Raw genomic sequence first — 13,062 nt, 5'->3', positions numbered from 1 at the left:
TTTTCAATGTTTCAATGTTATAACTGATAGTATACAACATAACATAATGAAGCATTTGAAGCCTCAATTAAAGTTAAAGACTCAGTTTTGATCTTTTTGATGTTCCCCTAGCGAGTCATAATATATGCACATATGTTAAAGAATAATTCCAGGCATGTTTTTTTTTGTACATAGTTACATTGGTCCAGCTTGTAGCACTGTAACTATGCATATACTTTACCTATGGGAACCCTCTAGAACAGGGGTCTCACACTGGCGGCCCTCCAGCTGTTGCAAAACTACAAGTCCCATCATGCCTCTGCCTGTGGGAGTCATACTTGTAACTGTCAGCCTTGCACTGCCTCATGGGACTTGTAGTTTCACAACAGCTGGAGGGCCACCAGTTTGAGACCCCTGCTCTAGAAGCTGGAAATCACTGTAGTGGGCACCACCAATCCACCACTACTTCAGTGATCTCTATTAGCTTACTCCACATTAGCTCAGTTTGCTACAAAGTAGGTAGTCTGTGAACAATGTACAGGTCTTAAAATATGTATACTATACTTAGCCCCTACACTGCACATAATAAACAGCATGGAAATTGAGCTTTGAACTAATATTGAAATAGCCAAAATAATACATCGTATAGGATATTTACTGTATATGCCCTCGGACAGGGGTACCCAACAAGTGGCACGGGGCCACATATGGTCCACGGAGCCCTCTGATGTGGCCTGTGACCTCCTGCTCTGGGATGGATTAGAATAGAATACTGTTATTAATATTAAGTTTATTACTAAAACCAGAGAGTATATATAGGCATATCTGTTCTGCAGTGGTTACTGGGCTGCTTTCAAACTGATTCGCAGGTGCAGATCAGTGCACCTGAGGGTTACCTGCACTGAGCCATAGGCCCCTTTGACACGGTCAGTCTGACCCAATTGGACCCTCCATTTACCTCCATTCACCTCTATGGAGTAGCAGATGTAAATGGATTTGTGTCCGTTTACAAACGCTAATCCGATCCGCAAAAAAAAAAAAAGAAATTAGAGTGGGCTCCATAGAGTAGAGTGGGCTGCCATGCACCCTCTCCGCTCATTGTGGCCAACGACCAGTTAACAAGTCGCTTAGGTGGCCCTCGCTCTTCAAAAGGTTGGGCACCCCTGCCCTAGGATATGCCTTTGTCTTGAGATGTTGACATCTTAAACAAATCGGGTCTCATGTATGAAAAGTGTTTTAGTCCAAAAAAAGTAATCAATTGGGCAAATGCTTGGGCTATAAACATGCCAGTTGTAAACTGATTGCAATTGCTAAATAGAACACTTTTTATATAAGAAACCAAATATAAGGTGTCGGTGTATACTGATATATGGAAATTTGAAAACTTTGAACGCCAGGCAATATTTATGAAAGGCATAATCTCAACCAATTGGACATGTACTTCAAGCTACACCTGAAACATTCAAGGGTACGCACATTTGGTAAAGTAAATTCACTATATCAAATTCAAAAGAACAAACAGTAGCTGTCATGAATTAGCTGGTTCTTCCCAAGGTTAGTGCAGAGGTGGCCAGGTACACAGCAACAGTTCATTCATTCTGGCTCAATCAGTCTAGAAGAATGCCTTTTTGTAATTTATTGCTGTAGAATAACAGGGGAGGGTGAAAGGGTATGAGATACTCCAAAGCACTTCACACAGCTAAACACAGCCCGAAGAGGACACTTCTCTGTCAGCGGTAGCAGTACAAGGACAAGTTTATTAGTACAATCTAAAGATGCAGAGCTGAAGACTATGCATCAGTAGGAAGCAAATTTGCTATAGGCTTGGACAGTCAACGGATGCACCGCTGAAAAAAATGCAGGAGTGTATAGAGCACAGGAAGTTATAGTCTTGGACAGTCCATGGGTGCACAGCTGGAGACCAGGCTGGCGTATGAAGCATACAGATTCTACTCATCAGGCCTGTCTCATAGTCAGTCCATAGGTGCAGTCCTAACAGAAATACAGCATCCAATTCAGAAGTGCCTCAGTGGGATCAGCCCCCAGGAGCTCATAGATCCATTCCCTTACTGGGAAAAAGACAATCTACCTTGAATTTCAATCTATTTAACAGGAAAGCATCTGACAGCTGGGCACACCTCTTCAAAGATTGGACAGGCCCTACTAAATATTTAGACCGGGGGGGCAGAGTTTGCTGAGGTCCGAGATGGCTGCCTGAACGAGGAGCTCCGGTGCCCACGGGAACACAGCGGCCCACAGCAACCCAACGGGGACGTTCTGTGACACCCCACAGCAGTGATCTGGTAACCCCACACCAGAAACTGACAGCATTTTTCACTCAGGGGCACAAGCAAAATAGTGCCGGCTCTTCTTCCACCCTAGCCCCTTGCTCTCCATAGCTTCATCCCGAGAGTGTTAATACACAAACAAGAAGCAGGTGAGTGCTCTCCATGACTCCAGGGAGCTTCTAGATTCACTAGATATTTTCCCTTCCAGTAACCAGCCTGTGATGTGGACTGTTCTTAAGGACAAAATCCATGCAGTATAACAAGGTTTACTGCTGATTTGCAGGGATTTCAATCTGACTCCTGACCCATCACTAGACTTTACCTCAAAAATCTAATAGACCTTTACCATCACTACAATCATTAATGCATGATTGCTACGATGCATGGAGGTGCTTTCATGCCAATGCGCAGGACTATTCGTTCTATTCCATAAGGCATCAATCTTACAATAGATTTGATTTATTTCTTATGGAAAAGTGGTTACTGAATAAAATCAAATCTTCTGTGATTAACTCAATTACTTGTTCAGAGCTTGTCTCGGTGACATTGGAGGTTGGAGACTACTCCTCGGTTAGCCCCACTTACATATGATGATCCAATCCAGGGATTTTCCAGGATGCTCTGATCAAGTCTAGGATTGAACAGAATTGACTGTAATTCTTTGACACAAACCAATCGTCAAAGATCCATTTATAGTTTGGAATGCCCATAAGGCATTTGTAAGGGGCATTCTTATCCAAATGGGGGCAAGGGGTAAGAGGAAAAGGCAGCAGCACATTCAGGATCTATTCACTAAGATAAGTGAACTAGACAACCAAAACAAAATACAACCCTCCCAATTGTTAGTCTTATCCAAATGGGGGCGAGGGCTAAGAGGAGTAGACAGCAGCACATTCAGGACAAAGTCACTAAGATAAGTCAACTAGACAACCAAAACAAAACACAACAATCCCCATTGTTATCAGACCAATTGACAAAAGCATGACGTGATCTTATGCCAAGTACACACGTAGCCGACTATCCGACGGACTTAGTCCGGCGGACTTCCCGCTGGACTGTCCGTCAGACTTTCCGAACGGGCTACTTGCCCACACATGGCACTTTTTCAGCGGACTAATATGGCGTACTAAGTCCGCCGTACTATCCGCCGTACTTTTTAAATGAACGGACTCGCCCACACACGCGGAGGAAAGTCCGCTCATTTTGAGCATGTCTCCAGGTAGGCGGGACCCGCGAAGGATGCGTCGCTGGCCCCGCCACCTGGTATGGACTTAAAGGGGAACCCCAACGGTGAAAAAATTGGCGTGGGGGTCCCTCCCAGGTCCACATCAGACCCTTGTCCGAGCACGCTACCCGGCCGGCCAGGAAAGGGGGGGACGAGCGAGCGCCCCCCCTCCTGAGCCATACCAGGCCGTGTGCCCTCAACATGGGGGGCACCTTGGGAAAGGGGGGCTGCGCGGCCCCCCCACCCCAAAGCACCTTGTCCCCATGTTGATGAGGACAAGGGCCTCTTCCCAACAACCCTGGCCGTTGATTGTCGGGGTCTGCGGGTGGGGGGCTTATCGGAATCCGGGAGCCCCCTTTAATAAGGGGGCCCCGGATACTGGCCCCCCACCCTATGTGAATGAGTATGGGGTACAATGTACCCCTACCCATTCACCTGTGAAAAAAAGTACAACAAAAAAAAACACAACACAGGGTTCAAATAGTTTATTGCACAGCTCCGGGGGTCTTCCATCTTCGGGGGTCTTCTCGCCGGACTCCTCCGCTATTTTCCGCTAGCTTTTTTGCTAGCGGAGAAGCCCGGCTTTCTTCCTCGCCGCCGGCCTCTTCTTCCAACTTTGGGGGTCTTGTCCCCCTCTTCGGTACTTCTTGCCAGGCCACCGCGCCTTCTTCTAGCTCTTTTACAGTCGGTGGCCCGGTCTTCTGTCGTCGTCGCCGCCGCCACCGTCATCATCATCTTCTGTTCTTCTCTTCAAATGTTGCCTTGTCGCTCCCTCCGCTCACAATGACGGGGACCGGGCGCGCGACGACTTATATAGGGACATCACCGGATGATGTCTCCGCCTATTATGATGCCCCCGCCTGTAAAAGAAGAAGGCGCGGTGGCTCGGCAAGAAGAACCGAAGAGGGGGACAAGACCCCCGAAGACGGAAGAAGAGGCCGGCGGCGAGGAAGAAAGCCGGGCTCCTCCGCTAGCAAAAGAGCTAGCAGAAGATAGCGGAGGAGTCCGGCGAGAAGACCCCCGAAGACGGAAGACCCCCGGAGCTGTGCAATAAACTATTTTAACCCTGTGTTGTGTTTTTTTTTGTACTTTTTTTCACAGGTGAATGGGTAGGGGGCTCCCAGATTCCGATAAGCCCCCCGCCCGCAGACCCCGACAACCAACGGCCAGGGTTGTCAGGAAGAGGCCCTTGTCCTCATCAACATGGGGACAAGGTGCTTTGGGGTGGGGGGGCTGCCCCCCCTTCCCCAAGGTGCCCCCATGTTGAGGGCACGCGGCCTGGTACGGCTCAGGAGGGGGAGCCGCTCGCTTGTCCCCCCCTTTCCTGGCCGGCCGGGTAGCGTGCTCGGACAAGGGTCTGATGTGGACCTGGGGGAGACTCCCACGGCGTTGGGGTTCCCCTTTAAGTCCATACCAGGTGGTGGGGCCAGAGACGCATCCTTCGCGGGCCCCGCCTACCTGGAGACGCGCTCAAAATGAGCGGACTTTCCTCCGCGTGTGTGGGCGAGTCCGTTCATTTAAAAAGTACGGCGGATAGTACGGCGGACTTAGTACGCCGTATTAGTCTGTGGAAAAAGTGCCATGTGTGGGCAAGTAGCCCGTTCAGAAAGTCCGACGGACAGTCTGGCGGGAAGTCCGCCGGATAGTCAGCTACGTGTGTACGCGGCATAAGTCCGCCGTACTTTCGGGTAAAAAAAGTACGCCGGAGGCTACACACGGGGGGATTGTCCGGCGGACTTGAGTTTGCCGGACTTTTCCACCCGATTGTTTGATCGTGTGTATGCGGCATTAGACTGCTCTTTTTGGAGGACTTTAAAAAAGCTTCCAAGAGGCTAAAGATGGCTCATAATGTGAGCGGAAACAGGGCAGGGAAACTATTAGCTAGCTGACTTAAAGGACATAGATGTAAAATATAGATCCCATATATATATTGCATCCTGTCAATCAAGCCAAAATGTACCATCCACAAATGATTGAGGATGCTTTTAATCATTATTATGATTCTCTGTATAACCATAAGAACAACCCCAACACTCCACAACCCACATCAGATATTAATAGGGACTTTTTAAAAACAATTAAACTCAGGGGGCGTGTCCAGCTGGCAGGGAAGATGGCCACTTAACTGAGAGCTCCAGCAGCCTCACTCTCTCAACAACGAGTATACAGCACAAGGATGAGACTCAACAAACCATGCACCCACTAGATTTACTGGCGATCTTACCCGGGAGCCATGCCCAAAAGAAGGAAGGGAAACAAACCTTGCCACCGCCTCATGGACTTCTATCCAGGGGCAGCCGCACAAGCAAAACAAGATGGTGCCGACCCCAGCTCCAGCAGCATGGCCCGCTCGCCTCACAGCCACCACACTGTAGGGAAACATACTACAAATCCTCCCACAGACTCTGGGGAGTTCTCTTCCTCTTCCACACCCACTACCCACAGCCCTGCTAAAACTAGACAGCGTAGGGAGGAGGATGTGCTCTCTCATGGGAAGCAGCCTGTCATCTCACCCTGTCTCATGCAGAGCAGACAGGCAGAGTCCTTAATTGAAATGTTCCCTGCCACAAACCAATCAATATAGGAAAGCACTATGAAGGATATGTTGCTGTCTCTCAGAAGAACTCTATTCAGTGACTTTTCTGACATGATAGTTCCCCTGAGTGCCGCAGTTCAAACCCATATTGACAAAATACACTACCTGGAAACTAAAATAAATCTTGGTCAAATATCGAGCATGTAAATATCCCCTTTAAGGATCCTATATCGACCCTTATTGCTATTAAATTGGGAGCCCCATCCCCTACCTCCTTAACTCTGACATTACAGATCTCTACTAAAGTGTGGTCAGAATTCCCCATCCCCTCTACACCTCGAAACTCGCTATGTAAGATCAACACCCCCTCTCAGTGCTCCAACACTTCATCCCTCATATCGACCTAAACCTTTGGAAGTCCAGAGGACTTACACTCCTAAAGGAACTCGTATAAATTCGTATATCTATGCTCACACTTTAATCTACCTCCCTACACTCACTTTACCTATAGGCAAATTCAGTAATGTTTCTTGAAACACCCCTTGCCCCTATATTTAGAGCTACCACCCTCGATTATTTACGTTTTTTCAAGACGTTAAGTGCCCACTAAGTGGAATTTCCCTATTCTACAACATTTGTAATGCCCAAGATTCCTTCTCAAAATCCACAACTATTCTTAAATGGGAAGAAACCTTGGGCATGGTTTTTCCAGATAATAGTTGGCAGAAAGCCTTCACTACCACATATGCCACATCCAAATGTATGAACCATTGGGAACAATTTAAAAAAACTGTGCACTCATGGTATCTTACTCCGTACAAGCTCTCTAAGTTCTACCCTTCCCAATCAGCTCTTTGCTGCGAAATTGTGGAGAAACTGGTACGCTCTATCACACATTGTGGTCATGCAAATGAATACGTTTTTTTTGGAACAAAATCTTCTCTATCCTATCAGATATTTGTGACCAAAACATTCTGCCTAACCTTGAGTTAGCCATCCTACACCTAAACATCCACAAATGTTCACCCAAAACTAGAGTAGTGATATTACAACCTCTCCTGTCAGCAAAGCTCACTATTATGGGACTATGGAAAACACCCAACTCCCCATCTCCCTCTGATGCCATCACTACTCTCAACCATCAGCGCCAGATGGAGAAACTGCTGGCGATCAATGACTCCACTGTAGAAATGTTTCGAGAAAAATGGACCATATGGCTGTCTAACTCTAAATGTACAACTAAAGTCTGAATACTTTGCATTCTATTCCATGCTCTCTTCCTCTCCATTACACTATAATACGCTGACTGGCCAGAATTCTCTTTCTTTCTCTTTCTTTCTTTCTACTTCTTCTTTCTCTCCACTCCTTCCCCTTCCTCCTCATATGCCCTTCCCCTTTTCTTTATTTTCTTTCCCCCAGTTTGTTCTTTTAAAGCTACAGTGAATACACCTCATCAGTGTACATCAAGTGCCTTGCATGTTTGTGTTTTTCTCTCCTATATTTTTTTTAGCTTGATATATTTGGGCCTACCCTGTTATGAGGTTTTACATATTAACGATGTATCCTTTAACAGCTATTGTATACTTTGTGATTTTACCACTTTATTCTGCTTCAATAAAAACATATTGAAAATAAAAACAATTAAACTCCCTAAACTTACAGAAGAACAACTCAATAACCTCAACTCTTCTATTACTGATGTTGAAGTCCTACGCATTATTGACTCCCTACCTAATAATAAATCGCCATGCCTACACAGCTTTAAGGGAGTATATTATAAGACATAAGATATTTAAACATACTCTTGTACCACATTTAGTTAAAGCGGAAGTAAACCCATCGATCTAACAGTCTGAAAAAACAGTTACATTCCCAGCATGCCGCAAATGCTAACCGTCACATAGGTTGTACTCTCAACCAAACTGTCAAACCATCCAATGGCTGGTGTCATAACTGATCACATGTGCAGCTTCATGGCAGTTAAAGATTAAACGGAGGCCAAGATGGCAGCTTCCTTGGCTGAAAACAATAGGAGGGCTTACTTCCACTTTAAGATTTCTGGATCAGCTGCTGCTTCCTCTTTTTTCCCTTCAGAAATGCTCAGGGCTTTGATTGTTGCATTGCCGAAGTCGTGGAAGGAACCAGTCACTCCACAGAACTTTCATCCCATATCATTGCTAAACAATGATTTAAAAATGTATGGAAAATTATTAGCCACCAGACTACTAGACATTTTACCATCTCTTATCCATCTAGACCAGTGGGGTTTTACAAAGGGTTGCTAAACAACTGATGCCACCTGGCACTTGATAAATGCTGTACACCTAGCTAACAGAACGCCTTCTCTGCTCCTCGCTTTGGATGCAGAGAAGTCGTTCTGTAGAATAGATTAGGAGTTTTTGGCTCAGGTACTATCAAATTTTGGCTTCACTGGCTTAATCTACTCATGTATAATGGTGTTGTATACCAATTCTTCTACACATGTTTATATCTCAGGGACGTTATCTACACTATTTGAAATTTCTAATGGTACCCAACAAGGTTGCCCTCTCTCCCCATTAATCTTTAATCTACTCATGGAGCCCATGGCAACATATTAAAGATCACACCCTCAAATAGCTATTTGCTGACGATATCATTTTGATGCTCACTGATTTCCTCCCTGGCTTTGGTTCATTTAGCTTTGCATAACTTCAACAGAATATCCTATTACAAAGTAAATGACACTAAATCGTATGTCTTAAATCTGGGCATACCAGACAATATCAGACATAGGCTAGAACACAACTTCCCTTATATGTGGAAGGATAGTGGGATTAGCTATCTGGGTATCACTCTTACCTCTAAAGTTGAAGACCTCTTCAAAGCAAATTATACCTCCTTTTTAACCTCACTCCATTCCAAGTTAGATAAAGTAGCACAAGTTGAGCTCTTGTGGACAGGATGCCTGGCAGACTTTAAAAAGCAGATATTGCCACAACTGGTGTACTTATTTAGAACGCTTCCAATACCAGTCCCAAGTTCTTATCTCTCAACTCTACAATCTATACTGGATAAATATCTTTGGCAAGGTAAAAAAGCCTGTTGTGCATTTGGTAAATTGATCAAACATAGGAATGCTGGGGGAGTAGGCCACACTCAATTATGTGATTACTACTTTGCGTCACTTCTGGCATAATTGAGGAGATGGATGGACCCTGAGTCTGACTCCTTTTGGGCAGAACTGGAGCGATCCCAGATAGAAGCGAGGGATTTTGAATACTTGCCTGATAACATCTCCCTTCAAAAACGATTTAGACAACCATAACCATTGTTACTGCAATTTGGTCTTGTGTTCAACTACACAGATCCCAATCTTCAAGTGGCATTGTGACACAACTGACATTTCCACTATCCACCTTACCCCTCCTTATTCCTTATCTGAACCTCTCAGCATGGATAGCTAAGAGTATTTTTTCATTAGAAGATTTGCAAATTGGTTCAGCACCTAAAACATTCAGAACCCTACAGTTGGAATGCAATCTCCCTTCCAGTGATCATTACAAATATCTGCAAATTGGCCATCTGTTGAGGGATACAACAAACTTAAAAACCTCCCTACCCTGGCAAATAACCCAATATTAGAGTTCTACGTTATTTTATTCATACTTGCAGGAGAAGAACAGCTTTGCTAAATCTTCCTCAGTAATCGCTTGGGAAATAGATTTGGGAAGGGTATTCTATTGCACAGTGGCGGAGGACCGCGAGCACCACATACTCTTCCACGAAAAGTGCAAATCTCTGGGAACTATATAAAATAATATTGCTGCAATGGTATTTAACACCATATCAATTATCCAAAAAATACCCAGATTTTCCTTCCAATTGCTGGAGGTTTTGCAGCTCAACAGGAACACTAATACCCAACTTGTGGTCCTTTCATAAATTATCCACATTTTGGACTCAAGTGTCTAATCTTATAACTACAATTTTGAGTCTGCACTTTAAATTAACTCCAGCAATGGTGATTCAGCCAACTGTCCAGTCAACAGTCGCATCAAGTACAATTGAGGACCAATTGTCCTGCATTGTGTTTGAGGACATTGAGCATCTGAGAGAATAGAAGAGCACTGGTGACCTGGGGAGTGAAGCATAATATTACAACTGATAAAGTGTAAGGTTCTTATCTTCCTCTCCCTCTCGCCAGCTCTCTTAGCGGCTGCAGGGAGAGGTACACGGGAATTGCCTCCCCTTCCCATTTCCCCCACTGCACTGATCGTTTCCTCCAGTCTACCATCCGATCCATCCTATTTATCCTGCTGGCCAGGTCCCCCATTTCTGCTGCCCTCCCACAGTGCTGGCATGTTTTTGCCACCTGCCAACCCCCCCTAAAAGTGTAATAGGCAATGGAGGGGCATGTTTACATGCCGCAGCTGCGATACTTTGCTTCACAACTGCAGCAGAGTTGACCCGACTTGCCACAGCTATCTGTTTAAGTCAATGGGAAAGCAACCATGCTTGTTGGCAAAAATGGGGTTAAAACAGGTGGTAAGGAGTTGTTGCATCTCTTCCTCACTACTTGTGAGTAGAGGCAAGGGAGATTTAAATGCAAGTCTCTGAAAGACCCACAGAAAATAATTGTTTTCTATGTGCCTTGTTTATGTGCCAAAATGCAGGTGTGATGTCCTGTGCGGAGCAGTGTAAGATTATGCAGCATGTCTGCATTTTTCCTCACAGCTCTGCACTGGAACACAGACACAACTGACAGCCCTGTTAACCATGGCTCTGTATGACAGCCAGGAAATGGGAAGAAAAGAAGAGTGGTGCTTTGTGTCTGTACTGCCCGCCTACTTTCCTTCAAGTCAGATCCCGACTGGGATAATGCTGGTATATCTGGTATACCAGCTGGTATATCTGGTGCAAAGGTAGAATGTTGTGAGGCAATGATGGTAGGGGACAGAATGGCAGCACAGATGAGGAGGAAAGAATTTTAGGGGGACACTGATATGGTGGTAACAGACTGGCAGTGGACACTGATGGTGAGAGACAGAATGTCAGCACAGATGAGGAGGAAAGAATGGTGGCCACTGATGATGAGGAAAGAATGGTGGACACTGATGAGATGGACAGAATGGTGGGCACTGATGAGATGGATAGAATGGTGGTGGGACAGAATGGCAGGAACAGATGAGGAGGACAGAATGACAGGCACAGATGTGGAGGAAAGAATGCCTGGCACATATAAGGCCGCGTACACACGATCGAATTGTCCGGCAAACTTAGTCCGGCAAACAATCTGGCGGATAGTCCGGCGGACTTTCTACCGAACGGACTTGGCCACACACGGACACTCAGAAAGTCCGGCGCTTGCTAGCGCGATGACGTACAGCACGTACGACGGGACTAGAAAAAAGAAGTTCAATAGCCAGTAGCCAATAGCTTCTTTCTCGTACTTGCTTCTGAGCATGTGTCATTCTTAGTCCGCCGGACTAGCATACTCACAAATGTATTGTCCGCTGAAACCCAAGTCCGGCGGAAAGATTGGACTGCAAAAATACTTTCTAAGTCCACCGGGCTTTATGCTGAGAAAGTCCGCTTAAGCCCACACATGATCGGATTGTCCGGTGAAATGCCTTTCGGCGGACTAAGTACGCCGGACAATTCGATCGTGTGTACGCGGCATAAGAAGGAAAGAATGGTGAGCACTCATGAAATGGACAGAATGGGGTGTTATGGATGTTATGTTTCTTTAAATGCATGGTGCATCTCTGTTGTCCTTACTACCTGTATGGTGTTTTCTGTTACTGCTGGGTATTACGCAATGAACATGGCTTCTGTACAGTAATGGCTTGTGCTGTCTTTTCTTACATAACATCAAACATGGTGTTAGAATTATCTGAATCCATGCTCTTTCTACACATTTGATGCTGAGAGCCTACTAGCCTTGATGTGAGTGTTCTTAGAACTGATTGTGCCTCATAGCAATTGCAGTCCTGTCCTGGAGGCTGAGCTTGACCATGATGCAAAGTTAATGGCGCTACTGGATCCTTGTAGGCAGGTGATGCTGAGGCTTATGCCCTGTACACACGATAGGATTTTCCGACAACAAATGATGGATGTGAGCTTGTTGTCGGAAAGTCTGACCGTGTGTATGCTCCATAGAACATTTGTTGGCGGAATAACCGCCAACAAATGTTTGAGAGCAGGCTCTCAAATTTTCTGACAACAAAAGTTGTTGTTGGAAATTCTGAGCGTGTTTACACAATTCCGACAGACAAAAGTCCATGCATGCTCGGAATCAAGCAGAAGAGCCGCACTGGCTATTGAACTTCATTTTTCTTGGCTCGTCATACATCACCGCGTTCTTGATGTTCGGAACTTCCGACAACATTTGTGTGACCGTGTGTATGCAAGACAAGTTTGAGCCAACATCCTTCGGAAAAAAATCCACGGTTTTGTTGTCGGAAAATCCTATTGTGTGTACAGGCAATTAGTGTAAAGAAATTGCAGTTCAGGGTGGAAGAAGTTGTTTCCATGGACATAGCCTGTTTTCACAAGGCTTAAAAGCTGACCTGGATAAGATTAAAGCCACTGTGGACATGTCACAGCCTACTGATGCCAAAGCGGTACAGAGATTTATTGGCTTTTTTACATACCTAGCAAAATTCCTGCCACACTTATCTGAGGTGTGTGAGCCATTAAGGCGACTTCTGGACAAAGATGCAGTTTGGTACTGGCATCCCAAGCATGACGGGGCAGTAGAGGATATAAAAAGCTTGATCACTTCTGCCCCAGGCCTGTTACAATAGAAAGTGACTCCAGTAAAAATGGTCTAGGTTGTTGCCTTTTGCAGGACGGTCAGTCAGTTGCATATGCATCCAGACCTCTTTCATCAGCTTAGCAAAGTGCTGAAATTGACAAGGAATGCTTAAGCATTGTATTTTCTTGCCAGCGTTTCCATCATTATCTTTATGGATGGGATTCAATTACAGCTGAAACTGTTCACAAACCTCTGATAGCCATATTCAAGATGCACCTTTTGTGTGCTCCCAAGC

Source organism: Lithobates pipiens, unplaced genomic scaffold (genome assembly GCF_037356315.1).
Source record: "Lithobates pipiens isolate NorthernLeopardFrog02 unplaced genomic scaffold, aLitPip1_a1.2 Scaffold_13, whole genome shotgun sequence".
NCBI lineage: Eukaryota > Metazoa > Chordata > Amphibia > Anura > Ranidae > Lithobates > Lithobates pipiens.
Note: the sequence above shows the minus strand (reverse complement) of the source record.